Source organism: Triturus cristatus, chromosome 4_1 (genome assembly GCF_964204655.1).
Source record: "Triturus cristatus chromosome 4_1, aTriCri1.1, whole genome shotgun sequence".
Lineage (NCBI taxonomy): Eukaryota > Metazoa > Chordata > Amphibia > Caudata > Salamandridae > Triturus > Triturus cristatus.
Window position 1 is genome coordinate 400,137,362 of NC_140585.1, and position 27,906 is coordinate 400,165,267.

A 27,906-nucleotide genomic window follows, 5' to 3' on the forward strand; every position below is an offset into this window, starting at 1 on the left:
GGCTTGCAGCAAGCTCCTCTGAGCCTCTGCTGCAATTCAATGAGGCCCTCATTGACGTTCTGCAGGGCACCTGGTCCAAGCCCTCCACAGTTCCTCCTGTGGACAGGAACGTCGCCAGGTGCCACCGCCCTGCTCCGGGCGACCCCAGTTTTCTGTCCCAACACCCCACCCCCGAGAGCCTGGTTATCCAGGCTTCTACCTCCCAATCCTCCTTCCCGACCGCTCCGCCGGACCGGGATTCCAAGAGACTGGAACAGTTTGGCAAAAAGCTGTTCTCCTCCCTTAGTTTGGGTCTGCGGTCCTTGAACACCGCCTGTCTTTTGGACCGTTATTCCCACTCTCTGTGGGATACGGTGGAGGACGTGCTGCCCCTGTGCCCGGAGGAGGCCCAGACATGACTTACCCAGGCTCTGGCCGATGGGAGGGACGCAGCACGACATGCAATCCGATGTGGGCTTGACACTACGGACTCGCTGGGTAGGGCGATTTCTACCACGGTGGCGCTTAGACGTCACGCCTGGCTGCGGTCCACGTCCTTTTCGGGGGATGTCCAGAGCACTCTCATGGACATGCCCTTTGATGGCACTCGCCTTTTTGGTGAGAAAGCGGACAGTGCGCTGAATCGCTTTAAGGACTCCTGGGCTACGGCCAAGTCCTTGGGCCACTCGGCCCCGCGGTCGCAAACTTCCGCCTTTCGCCCCTTTCGTGGCCAAGGAAGGGGTGCCTCCTCACGTCCGCCTAGCCACCAGCCGCAGAACCAACCTGCGCGCGGACGTGGTTTCCGCCGAGGCGGTTCTGGAGGACGACGCGGTCAGCCCACATCCACCCCGGCAGCATCCGCCTCCAAGCCTTCCTAGTCCGAGCTTTCCGGCCCATTCCTCGCCAGTGGGCGGCAGAGTTCGCCATCACCTGCTCCACTGGCGTACCATCACTTCGGACAGGTGGGTGCTGCAGATCGTCCGAAGGGGCTACTCCCTCCCCTTCGAGACGACCCCTCCAGCCATGCCACCGCAGCACCAGCGTATCTCGGAGGATCATTTGAATCTTCTGCGAGAGGAAGTTTCGGCCCTCTTGGCCAAAGAGGCCGTCGAGCGCGTTCCGAGCCCAGAAGTAGGTCGTGGTTGTTATTCCCACTACTTTCTGGTTCCCAAGAAGGGCAAGGGGGGCCTACGCCCTATCTTGGACCTCCGGAACGTCAATGCCTTCCTTCGGAAGGAACGGTTCATAATGTTAACTTTGGCTCAGGTTCTAGCTGCCCTAGACCCTGGAGACTGGATGGTAGCGTTGGACTTGCAGGACGCTTATTTCCACATCCCCGTCCTGCCGGCCCACCGGCGTTACCTGCGGTTCACGGTGGGCCAGGAGCACTTTCAGTTCACCGTGCTCCCCTTCGCCCTCACCAGTGCCCCTTGGGTGTTCACGAAAGTGATGGCGGTGGTCGCAGCTCATCTGCGCAGATCAGGGGTTCCAGTCTTCCCCTATCTCGACGACTGGTTGTTGGAGGCGGGCTCGCCCCAGGCAGTCGTCTCCCACCTCCAGACTACGGCGGATCTCCTGCATTTGCTGGGGTTTTCCATCAACGTGCCCAAGTCACACCTGAGTCCCTCTCAGAAGCTCCTCTTCATCGGAGCAGTTCTCGATTCGGCCCTGATTCCCATCTTTCGGCCTCTATCCTGGGTTTCGGTCAGGCTAGTGTTGCGGCTTCTGGGGCTGATGGCCTCCTGCATCCTACTAGTGCATCACGCCAGGCGGCGCATGCGAGCTCTGCAGTGGGACCTGAAGTTTCAGTGGGCCCAGCATCACGGCAACCTGTCCGACCATGTCTTCATCTCGGAGGACACTGCGCAGCAGTTGCAGTGGTGGCTCACGGACCGCGATTGGGTCACGGGCAAGAGCCTCTCCCTTCCCCAACCGGAGCATGTCGTAGTGACGGATGCGTCCCTCCTGGGATGGGGTGGCCATATGGGAGAGGCGGAGATCAGAGGCCTCTGGTCTCCGGCGGAGTCTTGTCTCCACATCAACCTGTTGGAGTTGAGAGCGATCCGACTTGCACTGAAAGCCTTCCTTCCCTCTGTCAGGGGAAGTGTCGTGCAGGTGTTCACGGACAACACCACCGCCATGTGGTATTGCAACAAACAGGGCGGGGTGGGGTCGTGGACCCTTTGTTAGGAGGCTCTGCGCCTCTGGACATGGCTGGCACACCAGGGCGTCACCCTAATGGTTCAACATCTGGCGGGCTCTCTGAACGCCAGAGCAGACGAACTCAGCCGCCGGTGCATGATGGATCACGAATGGCGTCTGAACTCTGAAGTGGCGCAAGGTCTCTTTCAGCAGTGGGGAGAGCCTTGGTTAGATCTATTCGCCACCGAAGAGAACGCGCAATGTCAGCGGTTCTGCACGTTGGAATTTCCAAGGCGGCACTCGCTCGGCGACGCTTTTCGTCACGAGTGGAGTTGCGGTCTGTTGTACGCATTTCCGCCTATACCATGCCCAGAGTGCTGAAGAACATCAGGCGCGACCGGGCCCAAGTCATCTTGGTGGCTCCAGACTGGGCACAAAGGTACTGGTATCCGGAGCTACTCAGTATGTTGACCGATCCTCCGATACGTCTGCCCCTTCGGGAGGATCTTCTGTCGCAGCAGCAGGGGACGGTCCTCCACCCGAACCTGTCCAGCCTTCACCTCCATGCGTGGAGATTGAGCGGCGGCAGTTGATGCCATTTGACTTGCCTCCTGAAGTCTGTGATATCATTCTGGCAGCCAGGCGTCCCTCCACAAAGACGGTATACGCCTGCCGGTGGAACAAATTTGTGGCATGGTGCACAGCAAAGGCTGTGGATCCCCTTTCCGCCCCTCTTTCTGAGGTTCTCCTCTTTCTTCTTTCTTTGGCCCAGCAGGGCTCTGCCTTGGGCACCTTGAAAGGTTATCTTGCTGCCATCTCTGCCTTCTTGCGGCTTCCTGAACAGCCTTCTCTTTTCAAGTCCCCTGTAGTTACACGCTTTCTAAAAGGCATTACTCACACGTTCCCTCCTGTCCCTTTTGTAATGCCTCAGTGGGACTTGAATCTTGTTCTCACATTTCTAATGTGCGCTCCCTTTGAGCCTCTTCATAATTGTCCTCTTCGTCTGCTGACGCTTAAGACTGCTTTTCTGGTAGCCATCACCTCGGCTAGACAGGTGAGTGAGCTCCAGGCTTTATCATCAAAGCCTCCTTTTCTCTCTGTTCAACCGGACAAGGTTGTCCTTCGGCCTCGTCCCTCCTTTCTTCCGAAAGTGGTGACCCCCTTTCATCTTGGGCAGTCTGTCACCTTGCCCACCTTCTTTCTGCCTCCGCATCCTTCCAAAGAGGAAGAGAGGTTCCACCGTCTGGACCCAAAACGTGCACTCTCCTTTTATCTGGACCGCACAAAGCAGTTCCGGGTGGACGGCCAACTTTTCGTTGGATACGTGGGTGCTGAGAAGGGGAAAGCTGTGCACAAACGGACCATCTCTCGGTGGGTCGTTTTGTGCATCAACATTTTTTATTCCTTGGCAAAAAAGGACCCTCCTGTTGGGCTGCGCGCCCATTCTACTCGGGCCACAGCGGCTACTACTGCTTTGGGACGGGGTGTCCCTTTGCAGGACATCTGTCAGGCGGCAACGTGGGCTTCGCTACACACGTTTGCCAGGCATTATTGCCTTGACAGCCAAGTCCGGAGGGATGGCTTCTTTGGCCGTTCTGTCCTCCAGGACTTTCTGGTGTGATCTTGGTTCGCAGACCCACCACCGGGGATGGTATTGCTTGGGTATCTATTCTAAGGTGAGGAATCTAACTAACGTGTTTCTTTCAGATGAACAAGTTACTTACCTTCGGTAACGATGTATCTGTAAGAAACATTAGTTAGTTAGATTCCTCACCGACCCACCCATCCTCCCCGTTCTGCGAACTGACATCTAGGGTTAAGGTTATCCTTTTCAGGCCCGTAGATTTTATTTTTGGCACCAGTGTCGGTCTCTTGCATGGCTCTGCGTTCCTGGCGCAGAAAGCTATGTACAAGAACTGACGTCAGCGCGCGAGGGCGGCGTCTAAGTACTCCGACGACGTCATCCCGGCGCACGACGCCGACGACGGACGCGGAGCCGCAGACGACGCCTAGCGACGCGCAAGGGGTATTGCTGACGAAAAAATCTTCCGGATCCAGTCTGACGACTGGGGATATTCTAAGGTGAGGAATCTAACTAACTAATGTTTCTTACAGATACATCGTTACCGAAGGTAAGTAACTTGTTCTTTTGACACAATGTTTTTGGCAACGATATTTTTTACCATGATAGTGTGTCAGTGAACTGTTCATAACCTCGCCTTGATGTATTGATGACTTCACAGATGATCTCTCGAGTGACAGGACATATTACATTATCATTAACATTATGAATCACATGACTATGCATACAGTATGGTCTGCTTGTTTGCTACGTGTTGAAAATTAAAGATGTGTGAAGTCTTCCTACTTAATGCTATAATTATTGTAAGTTCATAAGCATTGCATTTGGTGTGGTGTGGTGTGGCAAACCCACCTTGTAGTTAGCCTCCTCTGCATGTAGCCTTCAGTCATATGCAACAGCGTTTGCTGTAGGCAACCACCCTCTCATTTAACCGATTGGCAGCTGCATATGCTGTTTGCAAGTTAAACCCAACTCTGGTTTCTCTGCTTTCTTGCAAATACATCAAATGGTGCGAGCCTAGGTTATTAGCATATCCAAGTTTTTGTGAAATCCTCCCCCTTAATATCCCTGACATTACTCAGATCTGCATAAAACCTGGGATCACTGCAGTGGGCTTAGTTTGAAATAGGGGGAGTGCCGCAACCAGGAGAAACTGCTGCCACAAGGGACTGAGTCCCAGTAAGAACCGTGCCTTGAGGCACCAATGCAAGACTTGGGAAAGACCCCATTCCAGCGCTTCAAAGCACGTTGCAGGCTCCCGCTGCACAGGGAGCAGCGCAGCCAGGATTAACTGCTGGCGCAAGGTGAATCCCAGCAACAACCGCGGCAGGAGGCGCCACCATGAGCCATGGGGAAGAGGCGGGGATACCCCCTTCCAGTGCTTCAAAGCGCGTTGCGGGCTCCCTCTGCTGGGGGAGCGCTGCAACCAGCAGTAACTGCTGAAAAAAGTCCCAGAAACAAACCAACCAGGAGGTACCACCGCAAGACTGGGGGAGGAGGCGGACACGCCCCCTTCCAGCACTTGAAAGCGTGTTGCGGGCTCCCGCTGTGCGTGGCACACATGGGCCTTGCCCAGCTCAAGAGTGGGCCCGTCTGTGCCTGTCAGCAACCAGCAGAGGCTTGGCCGGAGCCCCCTCTTGGCCCTATGTTTTTGCACCCATCACTCGTTGAAGGCTCTATCCGGGAACATGGGGATAAGGAAAACTGTATACAGCATCACATCAAGTGATAGGATTGCCAACATCGACTCTTTCCTGGTGCGCACAGTTGGGGTACTCACAAAAATGATGGAACTAACTGAAAGGTGCTTCTCTTTGCAGGAGGTAAGAGGAAAGTCACTACTTCTGTGTGTTTGGCTGATTAAGGGGCACTTGTGATGGAGGTCACTGTCCTGTTGTCTGCCTCCCAAGTGAGGACGGAGATTGTACGCACAGATCAAGTTGAAAATCTGAAGTAATCACCACAGAACAAGTAAGTGTGGGAACACGATGTTTAATGACAGGTCATCTCCACAGCCTCCAGGGAACTGTCACAGCAGCCCCTTGGATTCAAACACATACATTTCATATCTCAATAGATGACATCATGGCTTAGACAAGTACATAACAGCTTAGCAGATTACTACAAAATTTCCCTTCTTTCATAAAAAGAAACATAGGCGAAAGGAAAAAGATCCAAAGAACCAGATAATGAGAAAAGAAAAGAAGACAAAGCACGAAGGAAATACACAAAGAAAGAAAATCAAAGGTTAAAAACAGAAAAACAGCATAAAAACAGATAATGCATTTGCATTTGATCACTTTCAGAAAAACAGCATAAAAACAGATCATACATTTGCATTTAATCACTTAGCATTTAATAGAAACAGTTCTCCTTTGACTCCTAGCAGTGAAATTAGAAGAAACTACAGATCCATGAGTTTAGGAGGAACAGATCTCCTTAGACTCCTACGCACGAGAGAAGAACTGGGAATAGAAGGATCTTGAGATGGACCCAACTCACCATTCTTCTCAACACCCCTCTCAAGTCTCATTTTGAAAACCAAATTTTTGGGAATCTTGTAAACCCTAGAAAAGTTCCACCAATGCTTGCCATTGACCCTGACAGCAAAACGTGAAATAGCATCCACCTTAAAAGGGGAACTGAACTTGGACAACCCTTTAGGCACTTTAGTTTGAAGCTTGATTCTGATCCAATCGCCAACAGAAATCTTAGAATTAAATGAGTGTTTTGCAACATTACTGGAAACATCACATGTGGTTTTCTTTGCACTCAAATCAGGATCATGAGAATCAAACAATGGACTGTTTGATGTTTTATTCGATGACCCAACACTTAAACGAAGACCCCACTTTCTCATCCAAGCAGGACACATGTCAAAAGTGGCAATTCTTCCACGCAACAATTCAAACTGACTTTTACCCATGGTTTGACCAGGAGTTGTGCGGTACGCCCATAACATGCTGTGTACAGCTTCCTTAATGTCAACACCATACGATAGAGCACACTGCACACACTCAACCAGGATACGATTAATGCGCTCAATTAAACTATTGGACTGGGGATGATATAAAGCCACACGGTGGTGTAAGATGCCAGACTGGGATAGAAACTCTGACATATCTTTTGAAGTCAATTTCACTCCATTATCCGAAACAATCTCCTTGGGAAAATCTTCCCTGGAAAACAAACTTTGTATACAACGAATGACCTCCCTGGTATTGGGATCAACCATAAAATGGACTTTCCACCACTTGCTATGATAGTTAGCAACAACCAACGCAAACTTGTATTTATGGGGAAGAGCATTAAAAGGCCCTACAAAATCTACAGCTAACTTCATCCATGGTTCAGTGGGTGGAACAATGACTTGCATTTGTATAAAATTGCATAGGGTGAGAGGCAATCTTGACCTTATCACTCGTGCAACAAATGATACACTCCTTAACCACCTCATCAATCTGCCTGTCCATTGAAGGCCACCAATAGACTTAGCGAATTCTTCTCTTTGTGCTGGTTTGGCCCAAATGACGTTCGTGGCCCAAATTGAGGATGCGTGACCTCAAGGATTCCGGAGGTACAAACTTGTCACCACGCAAAATTATCTCCCCACCCTCCAATGTAAGCTCAATAGAAATCTTGGAAAAGGGTTGAAGTTCAGCATCAAGATGTTTCTCCTTAGGCCAGCCTAAAACAATGTGTTCTTTCACCCTCCTTAAAACTGAATCTGTTTGCATAGCTTCAAATCACTCCTTCTCAGAGAAACCTCCCACACCACAAACATCAACAGCAGGAATCAAACATTCCTCATCTTTGTTACCCTGAAACAACTCCTCTTGAGCCAGGGGAAGGGGTGATCTTGTAAGAAAATCGGCCCTGATATTTTTCCCACCAGGGATGTGTGCAACATCAAAATCTTACTGCAAAAGCTTTTGAACTCAATCTCGCTATCCTAGGAGTATGCTCTTTAACAATGTGACGGTTGAGTATGGGAATGAGTGGCTTATGGTCCGTAAGTAACTTGAAGGACCTTCCCCACAGAAAACACTTAAACCTTTTAACAGCCCAACAACAGGCCAATAACTCTCTTTCTATTACGGAGTAGTTCTTCTCACTAGGACGCAAAGCTCGAGAAGCAAGCCCAATTATATATGCTCCTTACCATGTTTCACTTGCGTAATCATGCCACCCAAACCATCAAGACTAGCATCAACCGATACAACACATTGTAAAAGTTGATCAAAAGGTGTGAGTACTTACACATACCTAACTCTTCCTTAATGCGAAGAAACTCCTCTTGGCACGCCTTATCCCACACAAAACAGCCTTTCTCTTGAGAAGTTCCTGTGAAATGAACAGTCTTGGCAGCAAAATTGGGGATGAATTTAGAGTAGAACTCACACGCACCCAGGAATGAGAAAACATGTTCTTTAGATACTAGACAAGGAGCATTCTGATTTTTTATTTTTTTTTATTTTAGCGATTTGTAAAGCGCCTGGTGACCCGAGGGCATCCCCGCGCTATAATCTTGAAGGCGAACCTGAGGGCAAAAAGGGGGGGTTTTTATTTAGGAAACAATATCGTTTTCAATTTCTTCCTGAACAGCAGGTGATTGGGTTCCAGTCGGAGGGTACGGGGGAGAGCGTTCCATCTCGTGGATGCATTAATCGAGAAGCGGCGGCCACCCGAACGTGTCTTCTTATGTCTAGGGACATTGGCCAGATTCTCATTCTCCGAGCGGAGGGACCTGGAGACTTTGTAAGGAGTAACCAGGTCTCTTAAGATGTTTGGGCCGGAACCGTTAAGCAGCTTATGTGCAGTGCAGAGGGTCTTGAAATCGACCCTTTGGCGGATTGGAAGCCAGTGAAGATCCTGGATTGCTGGCCTGGCTGATCCTCTGGAGGGGAGATTCCAGAGTAGCCGGGCGGCTGCGTTCTGCGTTCGCTGGAGTTTGGACAGGGTAGATTCTGGTGCTCCGAGGTATATCATGTTACAATAGTCCAGCCTTGCGAGCACCAGGCCCTGTACTAGGAGCTTCCTGGATAGGGGCGGGAGAAGTGGGAGGATCTTCCTGATGGAGCGCATTAGGCCAAAGCAGGTCCCTGCTGTCTTGGTAGCTTGAGTCTGCATTGACAGCTCGGGCTCTAGCCATACTCCTAGGGTTTTAATTTCCTGTTTCGGGGTGGGGATTTCCCCGAAAACGGCTGGCCAGACCGAAGGAGGGATGGTGGACCACTGCTTGCCCAGAAACATGACCTCGGTCTTTGACCCGTTTAATTTGAGTGCTGACTCACACATCCAAGTGTGGATATTTTTAAGGCAGTTTTGGAGATTGTCCGGGTGTTTGTCCAATTGGGAAAGTGAGACGACTAGTTGGGTGTCGTCGGCGTAGCTTACTATTTTAATCCCGAAGGGGGTGACCACATCTTCAAGGGGGGCCATGTAGGCATTAAATAAAGTTGGGCTTAATGAGGACCCCTGGGGGACCCCGCTCGTGAGGGGGAGGGTGGCAGAGTGGAATTTGCCATCCCACACCTGGAACGAGCGCCCTGAGAGGAAAGACTCTATCCACTTGAGCGCTGAACTTGCAATCCCTGCAGCAGCTAGCCGATGAAGAAGGACACGATGGTTGACTGTGTCGAAGGCTGCGCTTAAGTCCAGGAGGATCACTGCCACTGATCCTCCTGAATCCAGGATGCATCTCGCCTCCTCGATGACGGCGAGGAGGGCGGAGTCCGTGCCATGACCTGGACGGAAACCCGTCTGGGACTGCCGTAAGATGTTGTTGGCTTCTAAGTATCGTGACAATTGGCCATTGACCAATTTCTCGGCCATCTTGGATGGCGTCATTCTGGATGGCGTCAATCAACCCTTCTCTAGGTTGAATACCTTGACCTGAAATACGATGTCCCAGGTATTCACTAGACTCCTACCCAAACACACATTTCCACTTGTGAGCTACAATGCCTCTTCCCTGTAACCTTTGTAGAACTTTTGAAACCTGTCTGTTATGAGAATCTCTACATCTCCCAGCGACCAGAATGTCATCTTGAAAGACAACAGTGTCCTCCAAGCCCTCTAGAATATTCTCCATGATGCGTTGAATGACTGAAGCAGCAGATGCAAGCCCAAAAGGCATTCTCTTAAATTGAAATGTGCTAATAGGTGAGACGAAAGCAGTCACATGCTTACAACTTGGGTCCAACTCCACCTGGTGGTAGGCGGATGAGAGATCTATTTTCGAAAAAAACCTGCATCCAGCAAATTTTGCAAGAATGTCATCAATTCGGGGAAGTGGATGGGAGCCCACCCAAATCTCTTTGATCCTTCTTGCGGGCGATGACCAATGGAGACAACCATAAGGATGATTCCACAGGTTCAATGACACCAGACTCACATAATCTTTTCAATTCACACGACAAGTCATCTCTCACACTATACGGCACATTACGCAGTTTTTTTGTTTCACTAGGGTAGCCCGCTCCTTCACTTTAATGCAGTGCTTAAAACCTTTAATGCACCCCAAACCATCAGCAAACACACCCTTGAACTTGTCACACTATTCTGTCACATACTCAGGCTGTTGACGCTCATCCACCACCAAGACTTGTTCCTTGGTACCTGGTCTAAGGGTCATACCAAATAAACCTTGATGATACCACCCCAAAATGTTGAGTCCTCTCTTTGCCACATACACCTTCCCAAAAATACGCCTTTCTTTAAAGATCAAGCTAGTTTAAAAAAAAACCTTAAGCTCAATTTTCCTGCCTCCATAGGATACAGGGTTCCTGTCAGGTGCTTCAAGAGGCTTGTTCTCCCAAACACTCTCAAACACCTCTTCTGCGATCATGGTCATGCGTGCCCCGGAGTCAACCAACAGTTGAATGGGCCTACCATCCACAATTTCTTCCCCGACTGGATCTTCACACTCATCTGCGTCAATACACTACAATTAATTCCTTCAAGAAACTCACCATGTCACCCATTTGTTCACCATTATCTAGATCCTCGTGAACAGAATTAACCGGATTCCCCTTTGACATACACATCTTCGCAAAATGCCCAAGCTTCCCGCATTTGCGACACCAAACATTCTTAGCCGGGCAAATACGAGGGTTGAGAAAGTGCGAAGAAAACCATCATCTTGTACACACATTCTTTTGAGGGTTCAACTTCTTCTCAGGTCTGTAAGAGATGTTCTTGTTTCCACATATTACATTAACTTGTTTATCTGTTGACTCCTTTTTCTCCTTTACTGCCCCGACATTCATTTTATCAGGCTTCAACTCTTTAGATGCTAACTGAGACAGTTCAATACTTTTTACAATAGTGATAGTCTCTTCTAACAATGGATTTGTTAACGTTAATAACTTCTCTTGCACTTTTTTGTCTTTGCCATGTGCCACCGCTTGGTCCCTTATAAGTTGCGACGTAAACTGTTCAAATTCACATTCAGATGCAATCACATTCAGATGCAAGAATGCGTAATGCGGCAACATAAGATACAATAGTTTCATCATTTTCCTGTTCTCTAGTAAAAAATGTATGTCTCGCCACAACCAGACTGCCCTCTACATCAAATTTATTTTCTAACATGGCCACTGCTTGGTCAAACTCGTTGAGAGGCTCTTCACCTTCTGCAACTTCCAGAGGAGGTAAGTGTTCTAAAACAGCTTGACCCTTTAAACCTAAATTGTCTTCCAAAATAAATCTCCTACGTTCTGCACTGAATCTAAAACCCCCCCAAGCTCCTAAATACTTCGTAAAGGCTCTATACCACACCTTCCATCTTACAGGAGGGTCTCCTGGAAGCTGTAAAAACGAAGGGGGTGCTTGGACACTTTGCATTTTGAACTAAATGAACGCAAGAATAATACAAATAATCAGTCACCTTAAAACAGAAAATTGTAGTGAGCCTATAAAATAACACAGTATTTTAGAGTCACGCAGTGCACCTAATCAATATTTAAGAAGAAAAGCTACAGATGCTTTAGAGTCACACGGTGCACAACAATAACAACTGATACGTGCTCACGGAATACTATGCGCTAAAGAATCACCTGAAGATATTATTTATTCTTTTTTTTTTAAAAAAGAAAAAAAATATATAATGCAGCAGAAGAACAAAAATGAAAGTACTTGAAAAGCGCTGCTCCTTGACCAACACTAGACAAATGTCCAACAGCTGTGGACACCCCTCTTCAATCCAATAGGATAGACACTGTAGATCACCGATGACCGGAAACTCCACATGAGAAACACTGGCTGCACGAAGCATTCAAACACGTCAGACGCTGTTTGCTGGTTGCCAGGGAAACACCGCACACACAGAGAACTTCTCTTCTGCGCGAGATGCGACACACCAGACGCTGATTGCTGGTTGCCATGAAAATGCCACACACACAGAGAACTCCTCTCCCGCGTCAGACGCAGGTTGTCCCACGTTCTTCACCAGGTCCGCGCACGTCACCCTTGACATGTCAGGCATCCAACATTCTGTCACATCATCATTTGAAGTAGGTACTCGCTGGAGAATGTCAAGATTCACGCTGAAACACTCAGGACAATGACAGAAAGCAGTACCTGAGTAATATGACACTCCGCTCTTTTCACCCTGACTCGCACGATGCTCATGGACGTCCCACGACACTTGCACGATGTGGCAGCACACCGGAAAAGCTTGTTCAGCTCGATCATCCAGAACAATCGCCACGGACACGGTTCACCTCACACCAGGACCGACGTCCCACTGATGTCTATACCGACGTGAACCCATGCCACAGGATAGCTTGAGGCAAAAAATTTGTTAGCTAGCACTCCTCAGCAGACCTGATAGTTACTGCACCACCAGCAGAAACGGGAAAACACCACAGCAGCTGCCCACAGGAATAAAACTGCAGCACACGTGGGTGGAGACGTCGAACAGTCAGACCAACTCGTCACCAAATTTGAAGTAATCACTAAGGAACAAGTAAGTGTGGGAACACGATGTTTATTGACCGTTCGTCTCCACAGCCTCCAACGAACTGTCACAGCAGCCCCTTGGATTCACACCAACATTCCATATCTCAATAGATGACATCATGGCTTAGACAAGTAGATAACAGCTTAGCAGATTACTACAAAATCATTACCCAGTGAACCCCCTGTTAAAAAGAGGAGAGGAAGGGCCCTGCCTAAGAAGCCTGTTCCAGCTTCTAAGGGGCCCAATGCCATGCAGGACAATGTGCTCTCTATGCCGCCTCACCTCAAAGTTGATGAAGTTTGTAGCAGGGTTGAAATTATGATGAAATTGCATATAAAACCATCACAGGACCGCCTCGACACCATAGAGGCAAAAATGTCCAAACTGCTTTCGATGGGGAAGAGGCGAGTTTTTTCAGAACTCTGTGAGGTTTGCATAACACGGTGTGCGTAAAATCCACGAGTGGAGCAGAGTTCACTGCCCAAACTTAATCAAGACTGATATGCGTATGACTGGGTCTAAACTGCAATGCCATGGCAAGGAAAAAAAACAATGGATTTAACCCAGATCTGTGACTAAGGGTGAATGTTTGATTTGTTCAGCATTCTGTCCATCATATGTTCTTTTTGCATTTGTCGCCCTAAGTGGCAAGGATATGCCCAGACATGGGTCCTGTGTTCGCATTGACACCGGATTTAAGCTAGCCTGAGTGATATGGGGTGATGTACCAAAACCAGCCCAGCATGCTTGTTTCTGGTCCAGGGAGGACCTGGCATGGCAGTTCATGCAGGACTGTTCCTATGGGGAGCAGTGTCAAGACAGATTTGCATATGGCTGGGTCCAATCTGGATTGGCATGGCCAGCAAAAAAACAAATGGATTCAATCCAGATCTGTGACTGGAGGGTGAATGTTTGATTTGTTCAGCATACTGTCCATCAGCTGTTCTTTTTGCATTTGTCACCCTAAGTAGGATGGTATGCTCAGACATCAGTCCTGTGCGCTCCATGCCACTAGATTCAAGCTAGCCTGGCTGATGTGGGGCGAGTCCTCAAAATCAAACCCAGGATGCTTGGTTCTGGTCCAGAGAAAGCCTGGCTTGGCAGTTCATGCTGGACTGTCCCCATGGGGAGCAGTGTCAAGACTGATTGGCATATGGCTGGGTCCAAACTGGATTGGCTTGGCGAGCAAAAAGCTATGGATTTAACCCAGATCTGTGATTGAGGGTGAATGTTTGATTTGTTCAGCATTCTGGTAATCATCTGTTCTTTTTGAAGAATATGCCAAGTGTCATGCAGATCTGTGAAACTGCACCAGAGTTATTAGCAATTCAATTACTTTTGGACTTCCCTCCTTTAACTTGCCCCCCTTGCTAGATCTGCATTAAATCTGAGACTCCTGAATTAGGCTCAACCTGCCAGCAGCCTGCCAAATTTTATCAAACATGAAAGCAATTTGCTCCTCCTTTTAACACTGACCCCCTGTGATCTTGCAGAACCCACAGAAAACTAAACGCGCTAAATGTTTACCATATTGCATGTGAATTCGTCAAAGATACTACAGTTGCCAATGAACACTTTTAACCCTCACCCTTCAAATGTGTCTCCAATTGATGAACGAACACAAAATACAAATACCGATTGTATGGTAAGTGTGCCCCACATTTCCTGCAAATGTTCTTAAGCTTATAGGTAAATAATAAAACACCTTTTCAGCTGACAAAATAACCCTTCAAAACCCACCTGAAACCCTTTCAGTTTCTAACATCTCAAAATGAATTAATACCAGGCTTCTTCAACAAGTAACTTGTGAGCATCTGTAAGCTCTCCTACATGTAAACAGCTCTTCTGTGTGCAGCCCAGCCAACTAAGTTAGAAGCGTTTGCTTGGCTGAGTTTATATTTGTATACCAAATTTGTAAAGTGTGTATTTAAAACGTGGATTTTTAGAACTCCTATTTAATCTGATTTTTGGAGAAAAAATGATTGCACTTTCAGAATATTTGAGTGATGAATAATTTGGTGTTGGGGAGACTTATCACTGATAATATTACCTTGATGCCAAGGGCGTTGAAGTTATGACTGTACATATTACCCATGTAAAGGTATTCTAAATTGACAAAGACTTTTTTAATGTTATTGCTGGTATTCCTTCCTGATGCCCTGAGGTGATCACTGTTGGTAATTTTGCTTAGGGTTGATGCTAATGTAATCTTGTCTGACGTAATCAATATTGCAATACTACAATACTAATATTATTAGTAACTCTGGATAATTTTCATTGAACATAAGTAGTTCCTATTAAAGAGTGGCTACCTATGGTTTTTTTCAGTGAATTTCAAAGGTTTTTTAAATGCTCGTTTCTAACTATGCCTTCAGAGGTAGGACATGTGACGAAAGAAGAAGAAACGCACAGAAAGAAGCAAAAGAAATGCAGAAAGAAGCAACAGAAGTCCACAAAGACGAAGAAAAGTGCAGGAAGAAGCCAGACATGTGCGGAAAGAACCAGCAGAAGAGCAGAAAGAGGCCTTGTTGCAAAATCATCCTGTGCCCGCAACTTTTTCAGACGGGTACTGGTGGTAACTGACTCTGACTAACCAGGCCTAGAGCCAGTGTTATGCTAAAAGACACTTAGAATACAGTGGAAACACCTACTGCACTAGGGAACACTATGCGTTGAGGTATCCCTGTGATTAGCATGACCTCCTCTGTAAGACCCTAGTACATAGTAGGGCAGGGGGATTAAAACTACCTCTAACTCAGAGGTGCAGAAATATGCTACTTTAACTAGGAGTCGCGTTTGCAGAGTGGTGGAGAAAGGGTGCTGGGCGTCCAACCAACGCGCAGGAATTCCGTTGCGAAGAACTTACAGGAGGTACCAGGAGGGATTCTTGGCCCCCAAACTCCCTCAGGACTAAATTGGACTTCATCCCCCATCCTGTAGTCTGCCACGAGGCACGTTTGCAGAGTGGTAGAGAAAGGGGGCCATGGCCTCCGAAGACGTTTTAGCAATCCCACTGTGTGGGACTTACTGGAGGTAACAAGAGGGGTAGTTGGCCCCCAAGGACATCCTTGGGGGCCCACTTCCCAAACTATTACCTCCAGTCAGACCCACACAGCAGCACTAGTAAGTACTTGTACCAGGCCACGCCCACTTTGCCCACCACTCTACAAACGCTCTCCCTGGCGCGCTCTTGGATGGGGATTGAAGTTCCCTTCACTGCTGGGGATCCTTTAGGGGCCAAATAGCCTACCTTTTACCTCCAGCAAGCCCCACGCAGTGGGATTGTTGAGAGGTAGACAAAGTACTCAAAAAAGTAAGAAAGCAAGTGAACATTATAATTTTTGATAAATCCCATCAGCCACAAAAGTAGCAAACATCATCATTTGAGATTCATTGAATCATGCAAAACCCTCCAAAATGTAAGGGCTGCATCTTGTATTGTATTGTATTGTATTGTATGGCATATTTGTATAGCGTATACTGTCACCCGAAGGGTATCCTGGCGCTTTAGACAATTATACCAACACCACACATAGCAATCAGGTGGAATTAAGCAGACCTCGGAAAGAGAAACGTTTTTAGTTCTTTCTTGAAAGAGGGAAACTCCCCAGAGCTTCTCAACAGCAAAGGGAGAGAATTCCAATGTTTGGCCGCCACAAAACCAAAGGCTCGGCCTCCCATCCGAGCCCTCAATACCTTTGGGACTACCACAAGATGTGCTGACAGTGACCTAAGGGAGCGAGTTGGCACATACCACTGGAACAGCTCCTGCAATGGAGCAGGTCCTTGCCCATGAAGTCCCTTAAACACCAAACAAAGCGCCTTAAAGATGACTCGCTGTGAAACTGGTAGCCAGTGAAGATCGGCTAGCGCCATAGATGAAGAATCAGATCGACGACGGGACAGGGCTAACTTGGCTGCCATATTCTGCACGCGTTGTAGCTTGGCCAGCAATTTATTTGGAGCTCCCAGAAGTAGTGCGTTGCAGTAGTCTAACCTACTCAAAATGGTTCCGCGAACCACTTCTGGGCGAACATGGGCCGGCAGCAGCGGAAGAATCTTCCACAGCATGCGTAACAACATCATGCAGGTGGACACGGTTTTATTTACAAAAAGATCCAGTTGGAGATCAGGCCCAAACACAACGCCCAGGTTCCTGGCAGATACTGCTGCAGAAGGAACTTCTTGAAAAGAGGCAGGCCAAAAATCAGGAGGCAGTGGCCGAGGGATGTGGTCCAGCGAGCAGTGTAGAACCTCTGTTTTAGAGCTGTTAAACTGCAGAGAATTCTGCCTCAACCAGTCCGCAGTTGACGCCATACATTGATGGAAAGTCTCCAGCGACACCGCATCTTTGCCCTCGATGGAAAAGATGAGCTGCGTATCATCGGCATAGTTAATAACCGAGATGCCAAATGATTTAACCAAGCTCACCAGAGGGCGAAGATAAAGATTAAACAGTATAGGGCTGATGGCAGACCCTTGCGGTACGCCCTGCTCAACTGTTTTAATCTCTGACTGGAATGGTGGCAAGGCCACTACCTGGCGTCTGTCTCCCAAATAGGAGAACAGCCAATCGCGAGCCGAACCCTTCACCCCTGCATCCTCAAGTCTTCTGACCAAGATGTCATGGTTGACCGTGTCAAAAGCGGCCGACATGTCGAGCAGCACTAAAAAGGCCGCTCGCCCAATGTCGGCCCGCGAACGAAGATCGTCCAACACGGTCACCAGGGCCGATTCCGTGCCATGTGCTGGTCTGAAGCCAAATTGAGACGCGTCCAAGCAGCAGTTGGTCTCCAGGAAACTGGACAGATGTTTAGTAACCAGTTTCTCTAGGATTTTGATGGGAAAAGGAAGCAGCGATATAGGTCTATAATTCGCTGGACAGGTGGGATCCAAAGTTTCCTTCTTCAACAAAGGTGAGACCACTGCTAATTTCCAACACTTTGGAACACGTGCCAAAGAGAGAGACTGGCAACAGATAGCATATAGCGGAGGAAAAAGCTCCGTCTGGAATACTTTCCAATATTTGTGAGGCAATGGATCTAAAGGAGAACCAGAGGATATACTGTTAGCCAGCAGGCAAAACTCCTCAAAAGACGGAAGGGGAAAACTATCCAGCTGTGCCTGACTACCAACTACCCTTACTGTCTCCCTTTCGGCCGCTAAAGTGGAGCCTAGTACGGGCTGAGTACCAATTGTAGTTGTAGGAGCAAGCTTACTTAGGATCAAAGCGATCTTATCTTCGAACGCCTGCGCTAAGGAGGAGCATAAAGCTTGGGAGGCAGGAATGTCGTTAGCCACAGAAGCAGGGCGAGAAAGATCCCCAACAATCTTGTGTGAGCAACCATACCATTTTTATATAGATACGGTTTTACTCTAGTATTAATTTCATACTGAGAATCCTTATGATGTAACTAACATGTGTTTTAGGTAGTGGTGATGGAAGCAGTGCAAGTGAACAGTGAAAAGTGAGTGCAAATATTAAGATCATCTACCGGGCCAGAACGGACATTTTATTGGCAGTTCGGGCTGGACTGTTCCCATGAGGCACAGGGTCAAGACTGATTTTTATATGGCTGGGTTCAAATTGGATTGGCACGGTGAGCAAAAAAACGATGGATTTACGCCCAGATCTAATTACTGGGGTGAATGTATGACATTGTTCTACATTCTGTCCATCAACTGTTGTTTTTGCATCTGTTTATCTTCCTGCACATTCACATTTTCTCGGTTCAAATTTATTTCTGGCTGAGCAACATCCTCAAAAGAATTAATTAACACGAATGAATCACCCTGCTGGCTACCTAAACAGCTCGGCAAAACAAACAGCTTCTGGGCTTGGTACATGTTTAACTCTTTTTTTCAAAGACTTGTTTTCAAACTGAGCATCAGCCAACTCTCTTTTCAGTTCACTGTATTCTTTTTCTAAATGTTAAAATTTTGATACATGCTAAACAATGCATTCAAAATGACACCACTATTTCTGTCTGAAATACCAAGTTGTTTTCCCTCTTTAATAGTGGCAATCTCCCTCTCAAATAACTCAGTTGGCATCTGGGACTCTGCCACTGAAAACATAGGCATTTTAGAGAGCATTTTCCCCTTTTAAAATTGCACTTGTTTCGAATCCAGGCAAGTGACCCCAATTGTCTTGCTTTCGCCTCAGATAATACAGCTCCCACACGATGGCTTAACAATCGGTGAAGCAAAAGACTTAAACACAAAACAAACAACACCTTTAGAAAAGGGTTTTATTTTACAATATGCAAGGACTCTCTCTTTTGGAATAAGGCTTGGGGTTTTATTTTACACAATGCTCTCTAACAAAAAGGCTTTCCCAGATACCAAATCCAGAACATTCAAATATATATAGAGATATATATGTTTATATGCAAGCAATAATATAAACAAGAAGCAAATAATATGAGATAAGACTCAAGCAAATATACTGTGACGTCCTGCAAGAGATCAGAAAGCTAAATATACATCAAATGATTACTTTGGATGTGCACCTCAACTCACTCACACTTCACAAAGAAAACACCTCAAATGACCACAGCCACTGGAACCACGCATTGCAATGGCACTAGTCAAAACTCAGTACTTCACCTGGTGCACACACTGCATCTTAGCCCACTCCTGACTGGGGGAATTAAACAGCCTGGGTTCAGAGCCTCAGCAACCAGGGTTACACGCTCTGAAGTAGACGCGTCCGTCCCCGTTCGGATTCCAAACTCCCGATTTCTAAGTCAACAACCCTAAGCTTTATAATCTCAAAACACACTAGAAGGTTTGGGAGAGACCTTCCCCCATGCCAGAGGAATCTTACCAGAGCTGGCCAGGTTCCAAGCAAGCATTCCCATGGCAGGAAGGAGTTCCCACGTCCCCTTCTCCAAATCTCGCATGTTCCAGCGTTTATCTTGACGAAGCTCGCAAAGCCTTCCGGGTACATTAAACAATCTCTCACAAAAACAATTCTTGAACGTGATTAACCCAAACAACTTGCAAGCGCTGCTGTGCACGCAGAAAAAGCTGAACCAAGGCAGAGTCAGAATTCAGGATGACACAAGGCCATGTCAAAGCCAATAGTAAGAACTTCATAATTCTCATCAATGTACAACACAATGCACAATTGTGCACAACCGCTTATAGATTCACATACTTCATTTCTCAATGTCCTATAGCATCACATACTTCATCTCTCAATGTACAACACCAAGCACAGGTGTGCATCACTGCCCACAACACTGCATTGCTAGACCAAAAAGTACATTCCACACCTCTCTCTCCCTCTCACACTTTCAAATGCACATCCCACATGCTCTGTTCTTGGCAAGGCTGTCCTACTCCGTGACAGCTCCCACTGAAAGACAGCAAGATTAAAGGACATAAACCTGAAAGAGAAGCAAGGTGTGAGGCGGCGCATGTGGGGAACAGCGGGGTACCTGTTCGTCGAGGGCACCATCGTGGAAGCCTTCCGCGGTCCCTGCCAAGCCCGGGGGAATGTCGTCCGACCGCGTTAACCCCACCCCCATGTCATGTGGTCTTGCAGGAACCAACTCCAAGGCGAGAGGCGGCGGAAGGGGTAGCGGCTGACCCCGGAACCAGAAGTCCCGGGTCGGTTAAAGAACCCAGAACTCCACAGGAAGGACGCGCAACTGCCGGAAACTAGGATGAAGAGCAGGTGAGCCAGAGAGAAGAAGAATCAGAGGAGAAGCCGAGTCAGATAAACGAAGCGGACGGACCCGAAGCAGAGGACGAGTGGAGCGAGGATTGGTGAACCCCATCTGAGAACGCTGGAGAGCGGCCACAACCCTGGAGGGTTGCGGCAGAGCCGGTGAGTCCACGAATACGGGAGATAGTGATAGCAGGAGAAGGGGAGGTGGGTGGTGATCAAGTACCGGGGGTGGGATAGGGAGGGTCGGGTTGTACAGCACTTAAAAGAAGAACACACATCCTGAAAGCCCTGACCTCACACCCCCTTCTTGATGCAAGAAAACCCATTTACTAAAGCTGACTCTACCCGTACCTTATAATTCCGGTATCACGTTTTTTTCCTCCCTCTTTTTGTTTGCACATTTGTACGCTTTCCCATTTCACCGACCGGGTGTGGTGATAGGTAACACTAATCGCTAAATCACATAGGAAACAACAGCTGACGGCTCATTTGTTGTCTCTCCCCTCTGTATGAGCCTCCGCAAGCCCACCTTGTTGTCAAGAGCCACCTTGGGAGAAGACCAACACCCCGAAGAGATCCCAGAAAGCCAAGAAAGGAGAGTGAAACCATCCAAGGAAGAAGAGAACTCATCTCCATCTAAATCTGTCCAACCAGCCTGTTGTTATTAATAAAACCCCTAACAATTGCACACTACATCCAGCCTCTGCGTCTGTGTATTCGGCCCGCACTCCTCCCACGCTTCCACAAGGGATATACAGGACATCGTACATTGAGACTAGCATACAATACCACACTAAAGTCAATTAAAATAATGGCAGTCAAAGGTCATCACAGGGTGTCAGACCACAATAGTTCCTCTAGCACTACAATGACCTAATTGGCAACAGTTGTATTATCAGGTATGAAAATATTACCAATGATCAGTATGCAAAAATGCTTAGCTTTAACATTATGCTAATGTTAACATCATCTTCTATGCCCTTTCCACTTAGAAATCGTCCACCATCACCACTTATTACACTTTGTGATGCTGTGAAAAAGACATAAAATATACAAAACAGTAAAATCAATAAAAGACTAAAACAAGAAAACGCCATACAGAATATTCATCAACTATTACATGAAGGTAACTTGTTCTATATGATTTCTGTTTGCTGTACCTAATGGTTCTCTACCAATGTATCCTAAATAAACAGCCTACTCTTCATCTGACTTAAGTCACAAAGGAGTCATTGTTTCAAACGTAATCATATATCTCGCCTCCAATCTGCGTAGCTCAAAAATTCTGTTACCTCCTCTTATGTTAGCTGGAATTCTATCAATAGCCACAGACTTCAGCAGTATAGTGTTTTGATTGTGTACCTCATAGGAATATCTGTTACTGGGTACTGGACGACGTGCGTTTTGATCGCTTTTAAGTGATCCAATATTCTCTTCCTCGCTGGGTGCACTGTACTCCCTATATTTAATTTATTACAGGGACATATTAGACAATATACCAAATAATCTGAGCTGCATGTCAGTGTAATTTCTGTTGAGGTTAGGAATCTCAAGACTTTTAACATTACAGCTAGTTTTGCATGCTTTACATTGTTTGCAAATGTAAAAACCCTTTTATTCTTCTCCATTCTGTGTATAGAATCTGCCACTTATCATGTCCTCACTTAACCTTAACCTTTCTTTTAGGGACCTACCGATCTATTAAAGTATCACTGGTTTGTGTTTGTATACTTTTTTCATTGTATCATCAGTGTGAGGTATATGGGCCAGTGTTTTTCAAATATTTTCCTGACCTGTTGGGCCTGGCATCTGTATGTTGTTATGAATCTGGTTACTTCAGACTCACTATCATGTTTCTTATTCTTGATAGCTAGTGTCAATACATTCTTTCTTTCTATAGATTTTACCCCTTCAGTGGCTGCTGTGACAACTTTGTGGCTATACCTGCATTTTATAAATCTTTTAGCCCTGACTTATTTTTATGCATCATATGCCTCTCCGGAACTACAGTTTCTTCTTGCTTGTAAAAATTCCCCATACGGGATACTATTTATTAACTTAGCAGGATGTGAACTAGAGGCATAAAGTAAACGATTGCCTGGCGTAGTCTTGTGGTGTGTGTGTGTATATATATATATATATATATGTATTTTTTTTTTTTTTTCTCCTCCGTGCTCTGGTAATGGCCACCGCTTCTCCAAAGCAGAGGTCGTCGAACGCGGACCACCACAGCAAGGTCCGATAGTATTTACAAGTGCCTCGATCAAGCCTGCAGGACAGGCGAAACGTGTTTTACCAGCTGACTAAATAAATGAAATTTAGCCAGAACACGGCGTCGTCATTCCTTGGTTTTCGGGGCACTTTTAAATATATATATATATATATATATATATGTATGTAACTTTCGCGTAGTTTGCCGAATGTTTACGAAATTTTCCCCAAAACTCCTCTTTTCAGATCAGCTCCTATGTTGAAAGTTTGTGGGTGATTTGTCAAGGGGGGGCTAAAAAAAAGAGGGGTCCCAAAACGTGTTTTCTCCATGCAATTTCCATAGGAAACTTTAGACAAGGCTACAGGTCCAAACTGCTGAACGGAATTACGCCAGATTTGGCAGTCAGAAAGGTCTTGGTCCAGAAAGCACGCTTTTGTTTAAATGGGGTAAGTCCGTTCAGTAGTTTTAGAGAAATATCAAAATTTACAGATATTAATATTTGAGAATTCTGACATCTGATTGGCTGAGGTGTTACGAGCATGAGCGTGCAGCTCATTGGCTGCGAACTGTTGAAACTAGGAAGTGTTGGCAGCCATTTTGTGACTGAGTTGAAAGGCGTAGGGGGGAAAAAGAGAATAATTGTATAAGAGGGTATAGTTGGAACACTGTGGTCTTAGTTTAAGCAGTCTGTACAGTGCAGAGGCAGGCAGTTTGAATGTTGCGTAGGTCATGGAAATCACGTCCGCAGAACAGCGGTGCGCAGTATTGCGCCAAGGTTGCGTAGGCTCTGGAAATCCCGTCAGGAAAACAATGCGCCATATTGCGGCAAGCAGTGTGTAGGGTGCACACACAGGTAGTGTGATTGTTGCATAGGCTGTGGAAATCATGTCCGCAAAACAACGATACGCAATATTGCAGCAATGTTCAGTAGGCTGTGGAAATCATATCGGGAAAATAACAATGCGCCGTATTGCAGCCTTCCTTTAACCCCTTCGCCGCGGCGGGAATTCCGCTGCGGCGCTGGGGGGTGCGGGGGGGCAGCGCGGTGGCGCTGTGCTCATGACGGAGCCGCTCCGTCATAAGCCACGGTTGAGCTGTGCTCATGACGGAACGGTTCCGTCATGACTCCGCCCAGTTGCGTTGTCCCCCCGCACAGGCGGGGAAACAGCGCCGCGTGGGCGGAGCGGCCGCCAACGGTCGTGGCATGACGGAACCGTTCCGTCATGAGCACACGGCAACCGTGGCTCATGACGGAGCGGTTCCGTCATGAGCGGGGAAGGGGTTAATATAATGAGGAGTAATGTTTACTTATAATGCGGTGTTCACTTTTATCACGGACAGTGTCACTTTATTAGACGAAATTTAATATTATGTGGGAGGGCGTGTTCTGTTCCTGTGCGTGTAACAAAATTTACGTTTAATTGGCTGAGATGTTCCAAAACGAGCTCAATGTTCATTGGCTGCAAACAATTAAAAGTAGAAGTGTTGCCAGCCATTCCCTCCCCCTGCGCGGAGTAGCAAGGACATCTGATTGGCTCACATGTTCCATGCAGGACCTTCCAGAGGTTAATGTTCATTGGCTGCGAACCATTGAAAGTAGAAGTGTTGCCAGCCATCTCCTCCCTGTCCGCGGAGTAGCAGGGAGATCTGATTGGCTGACGTGTTCCAAGCAGGACCTTCCCAAGCTTAATGTTCATTGGCTGTAAACCATTGAAAGTCCCTTGCTCACTTTCCCACTGGATTCAAGCTAGCCTGGCTGATGACAGCTGATTAGCCAGAAACCGGTCCCAGGATGCTTGTTTCCGGTCCAGGGAAGACATGGCTTGGCAGTTCGGCCTGGACTGTTCCCATGAGGCACAGGGTCAGACTGATTTGCATATGGCCATGTCTGAACTGGGGTGGCGGAGTGAGATAAAGAATGATGATGGATTAAACCCAGATCAGTTGACTGGGGGTGAGTGCTTGCAATATTCAACACTCCGTCCATCATCCACTTTGGTTTTGCGACGTTACATATAAATCTTTAGTCTTCGCGCCGACGGGTCATAACTCCTCTGAGATCATAATTGGTGGTTATTATAATATTCATAATCACACTATATGATCCCAAGGGGGAAACAAAGTAAGAACCAGAAGCTGCTGACGTTACATATAAATCTTTAGTCTTCACGCCGACGGGTCACCAACACCTGTGAGTCACTATTATAATATAAAAAGTCACACTATATGAGCTCAAAGGAGCCAGAAAAGGAACAATGTTTGCTGTATTCTGTCTGTTTCAGAAAACAAGCTGCTGCCGTTACATATAAATGCCAAAAACAACCAATAACACTTTTTTCTAAATACAAATGTTTCAATATTGACAAATAGGTACGTATTATAAATATCTACTATGCCATAATCGAACAACTTACAACTCTGGAATATGTTTTGTTGCCGCAAAACAAGAATCCGACGCTAGAAAAGGGAACCTGTATCACAGAATGAACACACGTAAATAACTCGCCAAAAACGAAACTAATCGAACAACGGGTGTGGTTTATATACTTTTTGGTTATTGAGTAGTCTATGGAAGGAAGATGCGGCTCCGCCCATTTATATGTCATGTTTTACAGTTCACACGTGCTCATGTTTTAACTGTTTAACTTGTGCACGTGTTGGGAAAAGTTACAAAATGTGAAGCGGTAAAGGTTTCAATTTCGATCCTAATACTTATAAGGTCCTTAATATGTACATACGTTGGAGAGCTTAAAAACTGTTACCCGGCAAACCGTGTCATTTCCATTCTCATAACTAAAAACATCTATTAATTGCCGTAATTCTAAATAGAAGACATTAAAAAAAAATCGTTCAGAATAGAAGAAAAAATATATGTGCTAATATTTCTCATCACTATGGTTTTAAATTTAAAAAAATGCCAGCATTTGTAAAATGCACAGCTACCCCCGGAAAGGTGTGCCGGCGCTCGGGGGCATCGGGAAGATTAAGCAAGGTGTTGCACACAGTGACATAGTGGTGGGCTAACGTGCCGCTGGAGCCGGGAATCGAACTGTGAACGCTGTTGTTCGAAGTCAGGTATCATAGCTGCTGCGTCACACTTTTTCCAGGCTTATATGTTAATTAGTGCTAATTAAGTTTTAAACATTGTTAAATTATACCTTATAACAGACTACTGTAACAGTTAGTTTTTCACTATAAAAAGTATGCACGTCTTTTTAAAATTTACTTGGCTGTAAACAGTTGAAACTAGGAAGTGTTGGCAGCCATTTTGTGATTCAGTCCGTCAGCTTGCATCTCTCCGTCTACAAGCAATCGGGTCCGTAGTTCTACCTCTGCGAGGCAACACTGAAAATATACCGCAGCTCTGTCTCCGCGAGATACCCCTTTCACGGTCCCTCTCCCCACATTACCAGCTCGCAGTTATGCATTTAAAAGTCAGTCCGTCAGCTTGCAGCTCTGGGTCTGCGAGCTGTCAGACATTTTGTGCCTCAGTGCGCCAGATCGCATCTCTCCCTCTACAAGCCATTGGGTCCGTAGTTCTACTTCTGCGAGGCAACACTGAAAATTTACCGCAGCTCTGTCTGTGCGAGATACCCCTTTCACTATCCCTCTGCCCACATCACCAGCTCACAGCTATGCCTTTAAAAGGCAGTCCGTCGGCTTGCAGCTCTCTACCTTTGCGAGCTAGTATGCTGCTCTCTGCGAGTGGACGTGCCACATTTGGCAGGGAGAAAGGTCGTGGTCCAGAAAGCACGCTTTTGTTTAAATAGGGTAAATCCGTTCAGTAGTTTTTGAGAAATATCATATTGTACAGATATCGATATTTGAGAATTCTGACATCTGATTGGTTGAGGCGTTCCAAGCACAAGGTTGCGGCTCATTGGCTGCGAACTGTTGAGACTAGGAAGTGTTGGCAGCCATTTTGTGATTCAGTCCGTCAGCTCCTATCTCTCCGTAGTTCTACCTCTCCGATGCAATACTGAAAATATACCGGAGCTCTGTCTGTGCGAGATTCCCGTTTCAGGCTCCCTCTCCCCACATCACAACTTCGCAGCTATGCCTTTAGACGCCAGTCCGTCGGCTCGCAGCTCTCTACCTTTGCGAGCTAGTACGCTGCTGTGCCTCTACCTTTGCGAGCTAGTAGGCTGCTGTTCCTTTGGGAGCGGACAGCCCATAGGTCTCCCTCTGCGAGTCGAGCCCACGGGCCGCAGCTGTCCCTCTGCGAGCTTGGGTGCGAACTGTTGATAAGTCACACTATATGAGCATTGGAAAGCCATTTTGTGATTCAGTCCATCAGCTCGCATCTGTCCGAGGCAACTCTGAAAACATACCGGAGCTCTGTCTGTGTGAGATACCTCTTTCACGCTGCCTCTCCCCACATCAGCAGGTAACGCACCCTCTTCCCACATCACCAGCATACCCCCAACAACCTTCTTGGGCCCGCAACTCTCCCTCTGTGAACCACCGGTCGGCTCGCAGATCTTCGGGTGCGACGTCTCGGGCCCGCAGTTGTATCTGTGAGCCAAGACTAGAAATATACCGCAGGTCTCTCTCTGCGAGATACCCCCTTCACTCTCCCTCTCCCCACATCACTGTTCCTCAGCTATCCCTTTGGAAACCAACGGCCCGCACCTTTCCCTATGCCTGTCGGCCCACAGCTGTTCCTCTGCGAGCTGGCCCGCAGCTCTCCCTCTACGAACTGACGGGCCACGGCTCTACCTCTACGAGCCAGCCAGTTGGCTCGCAAGTCTCTGAGAACAGATGCAATGGAGCCAACGATCATGCAGGTCGGACACCCAACACTGCTCCGTCACCCCCCAGCAGCAGCTCCATTGCCCACCATCCCTCCTCACCCCCACCCCCCACAAACAAATGTGACAGTCACGTTACGGAATCTGGAATGTAAAAAATTGGCTAATGTCGTACAATTATTAATAAGATGATGCTTGTGAGGTTGGACAAATAAGAATCTTAGTCATGTATGGATTTGCATATAAAACATTTTATCTAAACAAAACAACAAAATAAAAGTAGGTACAGGTGTGGCGTGTCATCCCTCGACAATTTGTGAATCACAGCCTGCAAGACAAAAAGAAAGATAAGATGGTGCGTCATGCATCCAGCAAAGGAGAGAGAGAGAGAGAGAGACAGGGAGAAAGAGTGAGAGAGAGGAAGAGAGAGAGAAAGAAAGAAAGAGTGAGGGAGAGAGGAAGACAGAGAAAGAGAGAAAGAGTGAGAGAGAGAGAGAAAGAAAGAGTGAGATACAAGGAAGCGAGAGAAACAGTGTGAGAGAGAGGAAGAGAGAGAGAGAAAGAGAGAGAGAGAGAGAGGAAGAGAGAGAGGAAGAC

General features: G+C 47.1%; 1 protein-coding gene across 3 annotated transcripts in view; it reads left to right on the forward strand.

Moving 5' to 3' along the window:
* SCUBE1 (signal peptide, CUB domain and EGF like domain containing 1) overlaps positions 1–27,906 on the forward strand; it is a 1,846,233-nt gene that overhangs the window by 1,424,420 nt on the left and 393,907 nt on the right. The gene's annotated exons all lie outside the window — the stretch shown is intronic.